General features: G+C 30.1%; 1 long non-coding RNA gene across 1 annotated transcript; it reads right to left on the bottom strand.

The window, feature by feature from the left end:
• Positions 1-12,000: 12,000 nt before the first annotated feature.
• On the bottom strand, positions 12,001-18,187 carry LOC128201878 (uncharacterized). Its single transcript, XR_008253487.1, has 4 exons — positions 16,750-18,187; positions 14,565-14,622; positions 12,978-13,107; positions 12,001-12,260 (listed from the first exon to the last, which is right to left on the bottom strand). It is a non-coding gene; the product is annotated as an uncharacterized LOC128201878 (long non-coding RNA).
• Between the last annotated feature and the right edge of the window lie 1,359 nt (positions 18,188-19,546).

Raw genomic sequence — 19,546 nt, 5'->3', positions numbered from 1 at the left:
CATATAAATAGAATTTAATATTAATTATGGTCACAGTACTCCTACACATGTGAAAATATCTTGTACATAAATTACTTTTGAGATTCTTGCGAGTTCTTCTGAGCAGATAACAACATTCCGAACCTAGGAGTAGAATGTTAAAGAAATGGCAATTTAAAAGAACTTGTAAACAGGTATATTTCAATAAAGATTATTTCTATTCTGGTAGAAATATCGAACGGTGACAACTTATACATACTTCATACAATGTTTTTCGTCTCGCAAATATATAAAGTTTTAGTAATATAGCAACTAACTTCTTCTTTCGTATGTGTTGTTTATTAAATGTATTCTGATTATATTAAATATTATATTTTACGTAATTAAATACATCTTCTGTTGACATTTTTTATTGGTTTTTTATTTATTTCATAGTGTTTTTTTTTTCTTCAAAACTTATAAATGATGCAAGATAGTTTCGTTTTTAACAAATGTATTATACACAGAATGGTACTTGAAAAGAACATGCATGATAGCATCAAAAATATGTGATAATGATATGCCTTTTAGCACTACTGAAAATCATACCATTCCATTAATTTATTGTAGTACAAGTTCAATAGTCGTATTAGTAAAAGTAATAAGTCCTATATGCCAAACAAACTGCCCTTTTTATTACATGTGTAACAACAATCTGTATACGACAAATACATTTAATGTAATAATCATTCGATACTTCAGATAATTTTCATATTATTGCAAAATAAATATTGACCTGGAAAATTCTATTATGTTGTAATATATTCTATTATATTCCAAGTGCAGTCAAAATAATGTAATATTAATATAATAATTTATTATATTGTAATCATTACTTGTATATAAACACTGTTCGCTACAAGATTGTTCTTCCTATTTAAATAATAATATTTATCATGTGGTCCTAGCATAGAATAGGTGGTCTATTCTTCTCTTCCATTCCCGTGGGTATCGTAAGATGCGACTAAGGGAACTTAATTGTCGAGAGATAGGCAGAAGCGTCCCGCTTAAAACATCGCCAAAACCTACTGGCAAAACCTCCCAATGGCTGATGTGATATGGTATAATATATTATTACTGTGATCCATTAGAGGCTGTAGGGTTCATATTTTTTAGATATAGGGTATTTAAAAAAAAAATTGAGATTTTTTTATTTCGAATTCAAATAATTTTTATACAACTCGCCTTGTTTACAACCACTTTTAAATCGTATTTTTTTTATAAATGCAGGGGTCGGAAAGTCATTATCTGCTAAGGAGAACCTCTTTAAATCACTATTAACATTATGTGTATTTATTTGAATGTACTATGTTTAAAATTACTATTCATGAAAAATCCCGTGCGTGTACGACTAACACCATGGACATTTGTCATTTAAGTACACTTGTAGTGTACATTTTGTGTGTGATAGGCTTTGTTTAATAAATGTTTTTAATAACAGTTTTAATTTTATTAAAAGGTAGATCTAAAATATCCTTCGGTATCTTATTATAACATATAATGCCCATTGCCATAAAAGACCTATTAACTTATTATAAACGATACTTCGGAACAGCAAGTCTGAATTTGTATCTAGTATTAAGTATCAAGACTAAAAGTTATAAGCACCAAGTCATATAAAATTAGCTATGTAAACACTCATAATAAATAATGTAAATTATCAAATATTCCCAATATTATAAAAAAAACTAGCTGTCATGTAATGAACCAATTTTTATTGTGCCTAGAAAGTAATAAATTTGTTGATACTATTTTAATTTTCAAATAAAAAAATTACAGCTTAAAACAATTATTAGTAATAAAAAATCCTAAATGTAAATATTTAGTAATAACATACTCGTATTACATAATTTGCTTGAAGTGCCGCAAATGTCTTTTAAATAAATGACAGCATCTATCATTAAAATATCTGTATTTACTAGTATAGGTACCTTAAAATGTCTTATTTTAAGGTACCTAAGGTAAATAATAAATCCATATACACATAATGTTATGTAACAAAGTATATGTTATATAAGTAACGGAAACAAAAAAAAAATTAAATTGTTGCTTTGTAAATACAAACAAACAACAGCTTAAATTTCTTTTGACGAATCTCATAAATATGTACTTACTTATTTATAAAGGATCTGATCGGTTGGAAGACTCAAATTGAAGTAAAAGTACGTACTTTATATGTAATATAGTTGTCTTGAGATCCCTGAATTTATTTTTACGTCTTTTTCTTTAAAAAATTCTAAAATCTCATAAGTGACCAATTGTAATTGAAAACTAAAGCCGCAGCAAACCCTTTAAATGTATGTTTAATTATTTTATATTTAAACGACTTCCAAATGAAGATTTTTATATCATCTGATTTTCTGAAATTATTTTTCTTAATCGATAGTGTTCAATTCATTTATAATATAAAATATCATGAAGATCAAACAATTACGTATTCCAATAGAAAATTTAATGATTCCACGTTTTAAATTCAAGTTTTATTTAATCATAAATAGAATCAAATCGAATTTTAGTGCGTATGTTTGTTTGTAACAGAATTAAAAAACTACTTATCCGAATTTAAAAATTCTTTCTCTTATAGAATTCGTAGTAATTAGTATTCTACTTACAAAAAAAACGTGAGTAATCAATAAGTAAGGTACAATAAAATATCTCCTCGTTCATATGTATATTTAAGAATATGGCTATTTTGCAAAACGGAATATGCTTGTTTTAATACTGAATAAATTGAAGTTGTATACTAAAGATTCGTTTCGGCATACTATCACTGCAGTCAAGCCACAGCTTGGTCCCTATTAACTGAGATATATACTATAGACATTGTTAAGGAAAGTGGCTGATTTGAATTGTAATATATGTTACCACAAGTGGACGCGAAAGTAATATGAGCCCTAGGCTGGACCCGGGTTCTAAGTCCCATAAAAGAAGTTTGTATGTCAAAATGGTATGGACTCAACTTGACTGCAGATTTAGCGTAAGCGGTACACGCTCAAGATGCACCAGGTTTCAGGAAGCCACGCCACGTAAACGTCACAATGGCGCAGATCTATTATGGTCTATTCGTGCAAACCACACATATATATATTGGGTAAACAATCACTCGCGACACTTGAGAACGATACTAGGGAATATCCAGGGGGTTCACGAATTCTCCACCCAGTAAATAGGCACACAATACCAACCCGTTGCAGAGTGTTATGCGGTAAACGTTGGACTGGGCCGACCATTTGTCTGTCTTTTCTTATGTCAGAGGAATCGGTAGAATACTACGCGATTGGAGGGTATTATAATATTTATAGGAATGTGACTTTCTTAAACAGACATGTTTTCATGAAACGAGATCGACCCCATTATTGACCGCTGTTCTACGGATTCTACAAAAGTTATACTAAAAAATTAAACATACGTGTAATATTTTTACACGTATGTTTAATTTTCTACTGACTGTACTGACTCTAATGTAATGCTAGCGATTCACCCTCGCTTCGCATAAGTAGACCGATAGAAAGATAAATTAGTATTTTATATTAGCTTTAATGGCTAAATTTTTTATTGATTGAGCTACAATATTGTAATTGTCGTAAGGGTCTCTATTTAAAAAAAAGTATAACATAGGCCATTTTATTCACTAATAATATAGTTTTCTATAGATAATATAATTTTTAAAGACAGTTGAGTAGCTTTTGAGTTTATCCATTACAATCAAACAATGAAATCTTTCTTCTTTATAATCTTAGTATAGATAATAATGTGTATAATAATGTAACTATAACAAACTGTCAATGTTCGAAGTATACGAGTAAGTACTATTAACTACAGGAATTGTTGAGTTCTTATTATTTCTACATTTTAAAAGCTCTTCGGTTGGCGTGCGCAAGATCGTTAGCATGTATAATCGAGCTTGTACGTTTTAAATACTCCCTTATTGCCCATTATTAAGCTCGTTCATTTTTACTAACAACCTCCATCCGTCTAACATGATCACGATCATACAAGCAAATTTGGACTTTCATCAACATTTAATCTTGTTTCTATAGCTTTTGCCCGCGTAAAGTCTATTTCCTAAAGTTTGGTAATCCCAATAACCTTTTACCTATGTTATTATTATAGTTAATACTGCAATAATTAATACAACAGCCCTGTAAGATGATAAAAATAAAAAAAATTAAGAACGACTGTTTGAAACGGGAGCTGAAACATGTGTAAAACTGTATAAAATTTTGGCACTATAAATTTTGTCTTATGATTAGATAAATGAAAGGATACCCTTTACAACTGCAATGGAGTGTAATACTTCCATCCTATATATAAAATTCACGCGAACGAAGTTGAAAAGCTAGTAATAGACACAATGGGTTCTTAGCTGGTTTTAATTTATTAAAATTATCAATATCGCTAAGGACTTTTCAAAAGCTTGGTCAATCCATCTGAATATTCCATTTAAAATCACTTTCCATCATTTGATTCCGCTTTTTATATAAGACTGAAAAACTCTTGAGTACTTACCCTGCACTCCAATTAATATTTATAAAATAGGATGAGTTTCGTGGCTCTTTGAGTCTTTCTATAGCAACTCGTTTATTTATTTATTTGTTCTTCTTTATTCATATTTACAAAAATATATATTAAATCAAACAGTGTTATATACAATTTTTTCTGTATTTTTTTTTTATTTTACAATAACAAAAATATAATGAATGAATGAGTATACTTTATTTGCATTATACAATATAGGAAATAAACAAGACAATTAACAAACATAACGATACAATTGCGTAAGTACAGTAAGACGGTCTTATTGCTGCGAGCAATCTTTTCAAGACAATCTTAGGGTAATGGATTAATTGTTGTACAAGTTGTTGTAATTGTAGTACCAAAATATTATAATGCAATGTAAAGTATTAAAAATATATAATACTTTATACCGCACAATTATATTTCTATTATCCCAATAGTTGATTGAGTTGACATGAATAGTTATAAATATGTCAATTAATGTAATTATTCCTATCTTACTATTCTTTTTTTTAATTATCTTCTTAGTGAAATTACAGAGTACAGAGGTATAACACCTTAGACCTCACAAATGGCAATACAAGAAGGGTATCATAGACGGCATAGTATACTTTATGGTATTCACGGTACTGTTTATGTCTATAGGCGACGGTTATCGCTTACCATCAAGTGGGCTGCCAGCTCGTTTGGCGTTATAAGTAGCATAATGAAACCGAGTGTGTAAAAAATAACAATATCTGTTACCAATAAAGTATTAGACTATGCTAAAGACTAAGTATGTACACTGGGAAGGTGACTTCTGAGATACAATATAAGCATTTGATCAGAAGTAAATAAGATTGCTTATTAGCTTGTACATAACATTATACAAGTACTTTCTAATTCTATGTTGAAAACTCTGGAACCCGGGAAATCAATTTGGTTAACATAGTATACTAACCTCGAATATATATTTTATTCGATGTCATTACACACTGGCTATAACACTAACTGTTACTCACGTGAACTAGATAAAAATATCGAAGAAGTCAAGCTCATGATCCATCTTGTACATACTCTTTTTTTTTATATATACTACTTAGATTAGCAAACAAGCTGACGGCCCACCTGATGGAAAGTGGTAACCGTCGCCTAGACATGAGCAGTACCATGGACATAACAGAGTATACTGTTTCGCCCATGATACCCCCCATGCGTTGCCATTCCTGAAGACTCAGGTGTTATTCCTCTGTACCCAGTAAATTCACGCTATATCCCACCCTTCGAACCGAAACACAGCCATGCAAACACAACTGCTTCACGGTAGAAACACGAACTCCAAACCTAAATCAAATTGTTGATGAGAAGTTCAGCTTTACTAACTCAATCAATCGACACGTGGAAAATATACCCTTAGATGAATGGTCCTTATATTTGGTTCAATCAAATGAAAATATATTTAAAATGTAAAGTACTTCAAAAAACAAAGAAATTAATATTATTGATTTTAATTTGTTTAATTTATATGTTATGCAACATAAACATTCATTGCCTAGGTAACATAGACACAGTAATTTAAGATTGTGTTCCTTTTCATAAAATTTCTATAGAATCAAACTGTAAATATATCCTTACGCATAAAAAAAATAATTTTCCAAATCGGTTTATAATTGACAGAGTTAAGTAGTAACAAACATAAATAATATAAAATACAAAAAAAAATACAACCGAATTTGAACCTTCTTTTTAAATCACTTAAAAATAAGATCAATGTCATGATTATAAATATTAAGGTTTTTGCTAAAGCATCCGAACTATACAAAATAGTGATAATAGCGGTTAAGACAAGTAGAAGCTGACTGTACGGATAAGAAAATCCCGGTTCGTATACGAGGTGTTAGGGTTTAGTCGCCAGGCTTACCAGCAAATACAAACCACTGGTTAGCAGATGGACGAATAGATAACATAATACCCGGCGAGGTCAGGACTAACTCTGTATTTAAGAAAATTGATTACTACAAACGTATTATACAGGCACTACAATTACATGTTAACGCTTATAACATATTTTTTACAGTCTAATCTGTTTATAATTAATAGAACAATGAGTTTCTTATTCGTACTTATTGAAAAGTAATGTGTTAATTCTTCTTTAACAAGAAAGTTACGAAAAGTTTATTGTACACACATTAACTACATTATTTGTAAATCAATATTGAAGTTATACGAGTTATAAAGTAAGTAAAAGAAAGTAATTTTCTCAGGCCTATATATTCTTATTTTATTATCATTTGACTTTGTAAATTTTTTTTTATACAACTTAAAATGGCAAACAAGTTGACGGTCCACCCGATAGAAAGTGGTGACCGTCGCCTATAGACATGAGCAGTACCATGAACAAAACAGAGTATACTGTTTCGCTCATGATATCCCCCATGCGTTGCCATTCTTGAGGACTCAGGTGTTATTCCTCTGTACCCTGTAAATTCACGCCATATCCCACCCTTCAAACCGAAACACAGCCATGCAAACACAACTGCTTCGCGGTTGAAACACGAATGGTACAGAGGTACCCAAGCAATCGACTTTTGTACAAAGTCTCCCTCTGATATACATATGGTACCTATGGTACATTCTGAAAGCAGTCTAGGGGAAATACATAATTTTATAACCTTACTAATTTATTAAATGTATCAAGACGATGGGAGATTGTTAAAAAAAAAAATTATATGCAGTATTTTAATAAAAGCAATAGACGCTTAAACAATAATTTGCTACAATTTTCGCAGCTATGCTTCTGAAGATCTAACTTAAACAGATTTGTTTTTTATCTTAATACAACCATCTAAAATTATTATTGGTTTCTCTACTTCTAAAATCCACAAGCACGAAATAGCGGGAAAAAAGCTAGTCAATAATAATTTAAAAAATAAATTTTCAATATTAAATTAATAACTAAGAATTACAATACATTTGACCCGGCCGACTTAAGTATCAAAGTGCTTGTCCTCGTTCATCACGATACTGAAATGTATTTTTGTATCATCTTTTTCTAACAATTAATGGGCTATATTATTATACATATATCATTACTACATCGATTTTTAACCGTCCACTGCTGAACATAGGCTTCCCCCATAAGGGTAAGCTCCCCCATACACTTGACAGTGATGTTTTAAAACGACGTTGCTACCTATCCCTCGTCCATTAAGTTTATTTAGTCGCCTATTTCAATACCTACGAGAAAGGAAGAGGTGGCCCATTCTATGCCAGAACCACACAAAAATTTGAAATGTACTTATTATTAATTCATAATTAAGCTCTTTCATTTGATACCCAACATATAGTCATAGTTCATGACTATATATGGTCTAGAGCTTAAAACTAATGGACGATCAAAACGGCTCCAACGATATCTCATTTGTTGAATTATAAGTATTTTAGAAATTATGATAGAGCACATGAATATACATATATGTATAAGAGTATAGTAGTTACATTTTCTTTCTAACGTCCGCAAGATTGGCGTAGTAGGGTAGAAAGTACATTATATTTTTTTTATTTATAATATGGTCTGCCTATGCGTCTTTTTTCACTAAAATCGGTCTAGGTAATCAAGCATAAATAATTTACTAATATCTAAATTATCACACGTCATAACAAACTTTCACTTTAGTAACAGTTTGTAATCGTCCACATCATAAGAAAATATTAACTAATCTAGATAAAAGTAATCTACTTCCCCATCCAAACACTACGTGTATGCTAAATTTAATGACAATTAATTAAGCTTCGGAGACGCCAAGAGATATATAATACTCGTATATAAACTCGCTTCCACATTTATAATACACCATTCCTAACAGGAATAATTTTTTCTTATCTTTTATGAAAATTATTCTATCTCTCGAATTGGAACAAATAATACTAGTGCAAAAACAATTTGAACATGCTTTTTTATGCCTCTGAATGAAGGTTTAGTGCCACTCCGTTATCAATTTGTCTATTAAATTGTAACTTTAAAAACTGTTGGATAGCATTTTTATGAACGCTGATATATATTTTTTTCATGGTTATGTTTCATTTAATTTAAAGCGTTATATATCTGTTGGATTTTTAATTTTTTGGGATTTTCTTTTACGGGTGTAATTTTAGCCAAAAAATTCAATAACTTGTTTGCCTTGTATATACAAATGGTTGGTATTGTGCATCTTTATGACTAACTAGCGATCCACCCCGGCTTCGCACGGATAAATGGATTTTTTTAAATTCTCGTTTGAACTTTGAAACTTCTAGAAATTTGAGAAAGTTCTTTAATTTATCCATTATAAACAAACAAATCTTTCCTCTTCGTAATAATAATAGATATAAAAGAACTAATATTTTTTGAAGATAAAATATTAATAATTTTATTTAATAATCTTTCCAACTTAAGTATTCATATATATTAATCTTTCTTTGGAGAAGCTAAATAATCGACATACACCGATTCTATTTGATCTGAAGATATCTAATACTATTTTACACATTAATTTTTATCTAACATGGATATAACGTATGGAGTTATAGTAAAGGATTTCCCGAAATTCCTAGAATAATGAAGATAAAGATTATGCTTGAGAGAAGCCGAAGAATGCAGGTGGAAGCTTACTTTAATGGTATACATTTATTACATACATGGTTAGCAAGTTAATAAGAACAGGAAAAAATATATTTCTCAAAATACTTTTTTCACGGAACTTTATATACACTTATATATGTTTACTATAAATTATGCGACTTTTGCTATATAAATTTAAAATTTCTTGTGATGTTTTCGTATAACGATATAAAGTGTAAAAACACTTCAAATTTGAAAAGTTTCGGCCGAATTTAGAGACAATCTCTATAATTTACTTCCCTTCCTTTATTATTTCATATATTATTACTAGTTTTAGGGCGAATACTTAAAGTTTCGTCCAGTCAACTTTGATATTATCTCGAAAAGCATAATAAGACCTCCGAAGAACTATTACATTATAATATTATAACACGGCACGGGGAGTACCTCAACTTATATAAATACCAAACCTACCACTACTGAACTACTTTATTTAATTTTACAAAACCTTTATGAAAAAATACTATCTTCTGAAAATAGCACTATCAATAATAAATTTATAAAAGAATTACAAATTAAAATCTAACCAGAGTCAATCAGGCTTGAGCTCAATTTTGTGCTAAAAATTGATCCTCAATATCCTGTATGTTAATACAAAATATTGATCATTACAACAAATAAACATTTTTATTTATGATTAGACACTTGGAAATTTACCACATACTACATAATTACAAATTAATACAGAAAATATTAACATACGTAAATCATATTCCTGTGAATAAGGTTTTGTTATTTTAATAATATTTCTAAAGCTAGTATAATTAAGATAGTTTGACAATCATTACGTTACTTTCTAATATTAATCACTATAACTAATTACCTCGTTTGTCCATAAATATTAGAACACCGTCCTGGCTATTGGAAGTGGCCCATGAGGAGATTACACATTTCGTTGGATCCGGCACAAAGCAAAATATATGAGTGTGCAATAACGCTCATCAGTTTAGGTCGACGTGGCTCCCGACCGATTTACCAAATTGCTTTGGGAAACGATTTGCTCGACGGAATTAACCATTAATTCAATTATCAATCACATGATCCACAAAACCACATATTTGCATTGATAACCATGACTTCGAAAATTTTATCGCCTTTTGTCATTATAAAATTGGATGACACTAGTGATTCAGTCCGTCTTCGCATGGATAGATAGAATATTCAAAAATAATAATATAACTTATATTACTCGCTGATAATGTAGCTTCCTATAGATGAAAGAAATTTTAAATTCGGTTAAATAGTTTTTGAGTTTATTCACTACAAATAAGAAATCAAATCTTTCCTCTATAATATTAGTATAGATATAGACTAGCTATATCGTCCGGCTTAGCTCGTGTGAATCAGTAAATACATAAAGTGTCCTTTGTGTAAAATTAGGATATCTAGTCAACGATCCCAAGTTGGTGGTGTCGAGCTTTTAAATCTATGGCCATACTTTGCCTCCGTTTGAATGTTCTACCGCTCGTATAACAACAGATTGAGTTCTAAAGAATTGTTTAAAATGATGCCTACAGTTACTTTTTATCATCGCAAAACTTACCATCGACACTAACAGTGCAATTTCAAAAAAATTCTCTCACGAACGCTCAGGTTTTTTTATACCACTAAAGTGGCAAACAAGCATAAGGCCCACCTGATGGTAAGCGGTTACCGTAGCCTATGAACGCCTGCAATACCAGAGGTATTACGCACGCGTCGTTGACCCTGAAGAAACCTCTTTACCTCCCTTTTAAAGAAACCCATGCTGTAGTCTCTTGGGAAAACCTCGGCAGGGACCTCATTCTATAACCTAAGTGTTCATGGGAATGAGGTCCTTGCCTTAAGTGCCTTTGTTCTTCAAAAAGGGTATAATATTAAGGTTTCTTCAAAGTTGGCAACGTGCGTGTACATAGGCTACATTAACCGTTTACCATCAGACGGATTGTATGCTTGCTTGCCGCCTTCGTGGTATTAAAAAAAGTGTAACAAACATTCGTCCATCATCGTTACAAAATTTCATATTTATAATATTAATAGGATTTCCTAAAAAAATAGTCAAAAGAACTTTTAATAACGGTTAAAACACTTAAAACCAGAGGGAGACTTTGTACAAAAGTCGATTGCATGGGTACCTCTGTCCCATTCGTGTTTCAACCATGAAGCAGTTGTGTTTGCATAGCTGTGTTTCGGTTTGAAGGGTGGGATATGGCGTGAATTTACAGGGTACAGAGGAATAACATCTGAGTCCTCAGGAATGGCAACGCAGGGGGGTATCATGAGCGAAACGGTGTGCTCTGTTATGTTCATGGTGCTGCTCATGTCTATAGGCGACGGTTACCACTTTCCATCAGGTGGGCCGTCAGCTTGTTTGCCATTCTAAGTTGTATAAAAAAAAAAAACTTTGTTTTGTTTTCAACCGATTTCAAAAGAAAAAAGTTATCAATTTGATTTTTTTAATGTGTATATTGTGTATGTTTTGTTTACAAAATATGAAAAGATTTTGATAATACTTTTGTAACAAAAAATATCCTCTCGTAGCCTCTTAATTATATTGACAAAATGGAAGTTTATTTTTGTGTAACAAAATATAAAATACTTTTGGCGGATTAAAGTTTATTTCCCTTAATCTAATTTTTTTTTTTTTTTTTTTTTTTTTTTTTATACAACTTAGAAGGCAAACAAGTTGACGGCCCACCTGATGGAAAGTGGTAACCGTCGCCTATAGACATGAGCAGTACCATGGACATAACAGATTATACTGTTTCGCCCATGATACCCCCCATGCGCTGCCATTCCTGAGGACTCAGGTGTTATTCCTCTGTACCCAGTAAATTCACGCCATATCCCACTCTTCAAACCGAAACACAACCATGCATTTCGAACAGTGATATCATAATGATACTCATTAATAATCATATTGGTTAAACACATTACTATAAGTAATATTAGCGTGGGTTATAACAGGACAAACATAATATCTGTTATTACTGTTATTGTTTTATGCAATAATAACAGGTACTGGACTCCGTCCACTGCTGGATATAGGTCTCCCCCATAGACTGCCATAAGGAACGATCCTGAGCCGTCTGTATTCACTGACTCCCTGCAATGCATTAATAAAAAAAAACAATACAAACAGCGAAACTACACACCGTAGTCCCCAGAAATGCATAATAAGCCATACATGATTAAATTTATAAGGTTTCCAACTATTTTGATGCGACATTTAATAAACAACATACAGTATAGGTATCATTCAATATATAGCTATATCATAGATATGACAAGTGTATTTTTTTTATTTGAAGATGTCTTTGTTCAGCATCCCATCCTCGTTATTTGATATGTGTGGCCTGATATATACGGTAAAGTACAAACAAGTCTACTTGAATGCACGGTAAAATGCACTATTTCCGAACAGATACAACATTAAAATTTTCATATAATATTCCTCCCTTAAAGGCAATTTCTCTGATGTTACAGGTGCCTATGAACGGCGGTAATCACTTAACATCAGACGAGCCGTATGCTCATTTACCCTCTATGTTATCAAAATAAGTATACAGCCGACCTTTGAAAGAGATGTAAATGAAAGTGTTTTGGGTGATTTTAATATCCATTCTATTGTTCATATCTATGTATAAACAATAAAGACTACTTTCCTTCTATATAGAATTATTATCTTATTTGAATTCCAAGTCATTTGCATAAACAGCTAGTGATCTCAATCGATAGCATTATCATCATTAATTCAGCTATTTTACTACTGGACACAGTCTTAAGAACAGTTTTATGAAACGTTCTAAAAGCGAAAAAGTACCATAAGAAGCAATCATGAGCAGCCGAGTCCCTTGACTATCACACATTCAAGTCAAGAGGATCTTCCTAGATAGCATTTGCCTGTAAGAAGTTGCCTCTCGAGAACCTCGCTTGCTTATAACTTGTCGATACTACAAACAGCATTAAAAAATAGCATTACATTCACATAATCCTTTAAATTGTATATAAACGAACCTCTTTACTGTTGACTTAAATAACCTATCTTGTTATCGAAATTAAGGTCTTACTAGTGTAGCAACTTAACACATTGTCTTACCTCCAATAATTGCAGGTTTGATTCCGCATAATACAACTTTACTGAGCAAGTCTGTGTATAAGTTTATCAAAGAAATGGTAAAGTAATGAAATGGAAGGAGATAATCACTTCTAGATAACATACTAATTGTAAGATGAAACATTTATTTTCAAACATATTTTGAGTAAAATTATAAATAATACGACTGCGACACTATGAACAGTCTAATTTCGCGTAGTAATTTTTACATGATGCCGGCACAAACATACAGACAGACAACAGTTAAACAGGTAGAGAGATAAAATTCTAAACATTATTGTTTTGCTCCTATTACCTTAATTAGGAGTTCTCATATTATTTTTTGTTAAATAAATATGCATGTATAAAGAGCATCTAGTAACAATTTTATTCAATAATATATATATTTCAATTATGACAATATAAGGTAAAACGAATATTTAATAAATTTGTACCAGTTCCATTATAAAATTTCCAACAATAATCAGAACTTTCCTATAATAAAAAAAACTATAATATATAAATATTTCTTTATTAAATTAATTAATTTAAAATAAAATTTCCAACTCTACTAAATAATTCAGAAAATCGATCCTTTCTAAATAATTTAAAATCCAAGTGACTCAACTCAAAATTTAGAAGTATTGAATAATTAAATTTGTAATTATTAAAAACTACAATTTTTAACTAAACAAAGAGACGCACCATTCTGTCTTTTTCTAACCAGTTAATTATCATACGCTCCCTGTATTAAATCGTCGCCTCCCGGTATTAATAATTTTATATCTTAAGCACGTTTTTGGTATATATGCGCAGACACAACGAATTTTAATTACCTGTTAGAGTTTCAACTTAGTAGGTCATTTTTAAAATAAAATATCAAAAGGTTATATTAAAAAACTGTTTTAAAATGCTCCTCACCTAACCTTGCTTTAGAAACTCCATATCAATCATCTATCAATCAATAAGTTGAAAATAAATGTAAGTCATTATACTTCTTGAATTATTTCACTTCTTTATTTTCAGGACAAAGCTTTTTATTTCAGAAAACATTTTTTTCTGAAATAAAAAGCTTTGTCCCAAATAAACTCTATTTCAGTATAATTAATCATGGAACACAGTCATAAATTAACTTATTTAGGACACAATCAAGACATCAAGACGAATATTTTGTTGAATATGCCACTTTTTCATTCTAGACCAAATCATATGGAGATATTAACTACACTCTATTGTATTATACACTGTTAAAGCTAACAAGATATATTGATAATGTATTTCGTTCTATATTTTAATAGGTAAGACTCAAAATACCTTCGCTTTTATATGTTAGTCACTAATCCTGGAACTTCGTCTGCGTGAACTGCATAATCTAAAAAGTAACAAAAAATAAACAACCACGCGCACATAGCTTGTTAACATATTGGCCATACAAAATTGCAAGTATTTTTCTTTTAAGATATCATCCTCCTCTATTCCAAATACTATGAAATGCCAAAATTCATGATAATTGTGTGAGATGTTAAGACGCCAAGAGGTCTCAAACAACCAAAAATAAAGAATTATTTATTCCTATAAACTATTGATTTTTACATTATAATACCTTAATAAGCATAGCATTTATAAAATTACAAACACAACCAAGAGAGCAGTTATAAGTATAATAAAACCAGATTTTAATTTTAATGACATGAAAACCTTGAAGTTTATTATGCCTATTGTAAATATTGAAATGTAAAACTTGAAACTTTATCTACAACTGTTTCCTGTGAAATCAACTGCGCAAATTCCATTGTCTTCTACTCCCTTAGGAATTATAAGAAAGCCTTTCTTCGTCTCTTAAAAGAATCTGTCTGCCAAATTTTATCAATAGGTAAAGAAACTATATTAAAAATAAATGTACAAAAGCATTTAAATAAATAAAGAAAATAAATAACTATTAAGATTTCAAACAAAGTCTCCTCCTATTTTTTTCCTACCAAAAATAACTTTATTTTTAATGGTATAGTTTAATTTTATTTTATTTTTCGATTTAAGATTAACCTTAGACCGTCCCAACTGGATTTATCTACCACCTACATTAATTAAATAGAGATAGAATAAATAATAGAACCAATTTTTGTAATATTTTAAAATTACTTGTCATAGTCATAAAAATATGAATGCTGGAGAAATTACCAACATAAGATAGCAATCCTCAGGAGCGGCAACATACAAGCACCGGATATGGTTGTCAACGTCGCATTATAATCTATGAAGTTCATAGTACTGCTCGTAGTGAAATACAAGTGTCAGGTAAAACTTTTTATAAAATGATCCACCGCCACATCAGTTTGTTTATTAAATTATAACAGTATACATTAATATAAATCAATAACATCTAGATAGCACCTAGCAAAATTCATAGTTTTCTTAAACTTAGTATATTACTCCATACATGAACTACTACTTCACTTCTCTAATATATTCTCTTATAATTCTAATATATACTCATCCTTTCATTTTTCAAAATTTTATGATTACTTCTTTACTATTCTTACTATCGAAATATAAAACTTTTACAAGCATCATTAGAGCTATAATGCATTAATCGACCTATGTATAGATTATTTCGTACATTTCGTATTTGAATACAAAATTCTTTTCTATATGTTTTTATTCATTTCATTATTTTGCATATCTGTTACCATCATTGGCTCCGTTACCCAAAGGTTTTCTTAAAAATATTGCTCTGTGCGAAAAGGCCGCCTTTTTGCACTCATACCAACTCTCTATGATATATGCAATAATACGCATACATGCGTTAAAAATAACAATATCGCTGTTATACTATATATGCGTTAAAGATAACAGTATTGCAGATGCGTAACATAGTAGTGCAAATAAAAAATATTCTCTATAAATTTTATATTGTAACACTTTTGTTGTATTATGCAAGGTAAAACACTGTGATATAAATACCATACACACTCAGGGTCTTCCTACACTTCTGCTTGCATAAATAGAATAGGTCTAGAGATATAATACCTAATAAAGGCAATTATGACAAGTCTTTATACATATTTTCCGTCGTTGCTCTTTATCTCTTTTGAATGTTATTGCATGTAAAAGCGTAGGTAGTTGATATGTATGCTCGTCCTCGTACAACATAAGTACCTCATGTTATAAAATATCTGCGATCCACATCTACACAATATTCTGTTGCAGAAAAAATATTTTCTTTAACTTTCACGCTCAAGTAGGTATATTTCAATATAAATAATATCCCAACCATGTTATAATATAAAGCTTTATTTTATAGATAAGCGAGATCTAGTTATGTCATAGAAAGCACCTTGGGTATGCAAGTCTGAGATAATATTATTACGTATTATCTAAACTCCAAATATTATAATGTAAAATTTATAGGCAACATCTAAAGAACTAAAATTTGTTTAATTATTATCAGAAATAAAATAATCTTAATTAATGTAGTTATTAAAAATACAGAATCTGTTACCTTTAGCTACTGCTTGTAAGTCCTGTCATTGTGCAATATGTTTTGACTCATGAAATGAATTCTTCTTCAATGAAACCAAATTATAATCATAAAACGTTGTTTCATAATTTAAAATGAATATTGTTGATATTGACGTTTATTGAACGTAAATAAATGTTTTACACTTTCCTCTCAGTAGACGGAGGTTTCAGCTGACAACAATGTTTTCGCGTAGCGTGACTAACAATGGGCGGGCTATCTTGATTGTTCGACGGAATATTTTCAATTGTGCACAGCCTTCGTGGGTCTGCGTATTTATTATCACCATTCCATTATGATGGTATGCTTATATTTTTAATGTTGAACAAGCAAAACAGTTATCTGTGGTGCTTACGTAAGTGTAGATATTTACCTACCTACGCAAATACTAACCACAAATAACTGTTATATATAAGTATAGATAGCTATCAATCATACACTTACATCGACGTGTAATTCAAAATTACTGTCTGAATGTGTATAATAAATCAAATAAAAGAACCTTTATTCTTTCAATTCCTTATTATTGTGATAGACGTTCAATACACGTATTTATATACACACTCAGTATACACTATAATAATTTATAGAAAACCATATTTAGATAAATCTATTTATTCAAATAGTCACGCCTTTTTAATATCCGTAATAGATCTTGTAACATTTATATTATAATATTTGAGATTAAAGTTTTTATATTTCTGTATAATTCTATAAACACGACAGAGTCTCGCAAAAAAGTGTTTTTAGTTATTCCGCTATTTTTAGTCCTGGTATCCGAAAAGATTGTTATTAACTGAAATCTTCTTTTACCATGTCCTAGAAAAAAGTTTAGTTTTTTTTTCAGTAAACAAATGTAAATTTCAATAATATCAATTCAAAATTATTAACATTTAAAAAATATTTAGAAAAAGCTTGATTAACCAATTTAAAAAAAGGCAGAAGTTATTAAATCAGTTGTATTTTTTTGCCAGTAGTTGGTTTTTAAATCAAAATAGTTCATAGATGTAATTATGCCTATTAATTAAGTTTTGTCACTATTGCAGTCTGTGTTTTTTTGTGGAGCAAAATCTATTACTTACTGGAATCCAAATAACATTTGTACAATAACACGACCTGAATTCCATACAGGTTTATAGTCTTAGTGTATACAGATTAATTGCATGGGCGTATTCAGGTTCAACAAACAGATGACCCATCCGATAGACAAAGGTAACTAAGGTGTTATGCCGCCATTTCATTATTATATTTTGCATCTTTCAAACAGAGACATATAAGCTGCTTGGCGACAACAAAACAGGTGGAAAAAAAGATGGGAATGAAAATGACAATATATGTGTGTCAATATTCCCATTGGAGTATATAAAGTAAATAGATTCATGCATAATTTTCATATTTTATCTTACTGTTACTAATATAATATAATAAGTATACTATTGAAATAAAAGAAAAAATTTCGAAATCTATTTACAACTCACAGACTCATCAAGCAACAAACATTATAAAAAATAAACAATCGAGTTGAGAACCTCTTTCTTTTCGAAGTCAGTTAAAAATTGTTATTAATTGATATCTGTATATGGAAGATAATTAAGAAAAATTAATATGTGAAATCTTAATAAGAGGAATAGAAGCCAATGTCTGGTTGCATATTTATTTCAATATCACTCAAAATAGTTTAATAATTTTGTGCAGTAGTCTGCACAAAATTATTTCATTTGTTTTCCGATTCCTGAAATCCACATGTACGAAGTAGCGGGCACAAAGTTAATCCTTACTAATATAATATGAAACAATGTGAAAGTGAGTTTGTTTGTTTTTTGTTACCTTATAGCGTCTTAACGACTTAACCAATCATTATGAAATTTGGTTTACAGGATGATAATAATGATATAAGAGATGAAGATGGTTATAGGCAACTTTTTAACTTTACAACTTTATTCCGGTTATTAAACATATCCTGGTCACGCGGACAAAAACACGGGTAAAACCGCCACTTCGTTCCCATGACCGGGTCTTAATAGTTACATGTAACACATTATTAAAAAAATGAATTCGCGCTTGTTCTTAATATTTAAAAAAAAAAACATAGTTTTACAATAGGTATTCGAAATAAATATTGCAATGTTATTAAATATGTGACTATTATTATCTTTAAGTTGTATTTACGTCTAATAAAAGATTGTCGCCCACTGCGGTGTCACGTTCGTCTCTCTGTGTACAGATATATTATTATTTGCTAAGATTTTAAAATTACTCAAAAGATTTTAATGCGATCTCTTATATAATTTAAATATTTTTTTCTAGAAAAATTGAAAACTGAAATATAGCTAGGTATTTATCGTAAACAAAGAAATAGGTGAAGTAAAAAAAAAATTTTTTACAATGTCTACAAGATACCTAGTGATTTAGGTATAGTTATATTTTATACCTAGTGAAATAAGTAAGTTAAAATAGACAAGTAATTGATACTATATAGACAATGGCAAATATTATAAATTTATATAATATATAAATTTAATTTAAAAATATTTTTGGAAATTTAAATTATTAATAAATTATATAAGAATCATTTACCATATCATACCATTTACAACTCAACTAGGTAATTTACTGTTTATATTGTGACTTCTTGATAAACTTCATTATAGCGACTGTAAAATATTATTTAAAATACTTGTAATTTTTCAATAATTCGAGCCGCACGACTTTGAATGCGGTCTAACGGAAGGAGCTGATACTGTGGCGCTCCTACCCATACGTGAGAACAGTATTCCGT

This window comes from Galleria mellonella, unplaced genomic scaffold (genome assembly GCF_026898425.1).
Source record: "Galleria mellonella isolate WM207_F2 unplaced genomic scaffold, CSIRO_AGI_GalMel_v1 utg64, whole genome shotgun sequence".
Lineage (NCBI taxonomy): Eukaryota > Metazoa > Arthropoda > Insecta > Lepidoptera > Pyralidae > Galleria > Galleria mellonella.
Note: the sequence above shows the minus strand (reverse complement) of the source record. Positions and strands in the feature narration are given on the sequence as shown.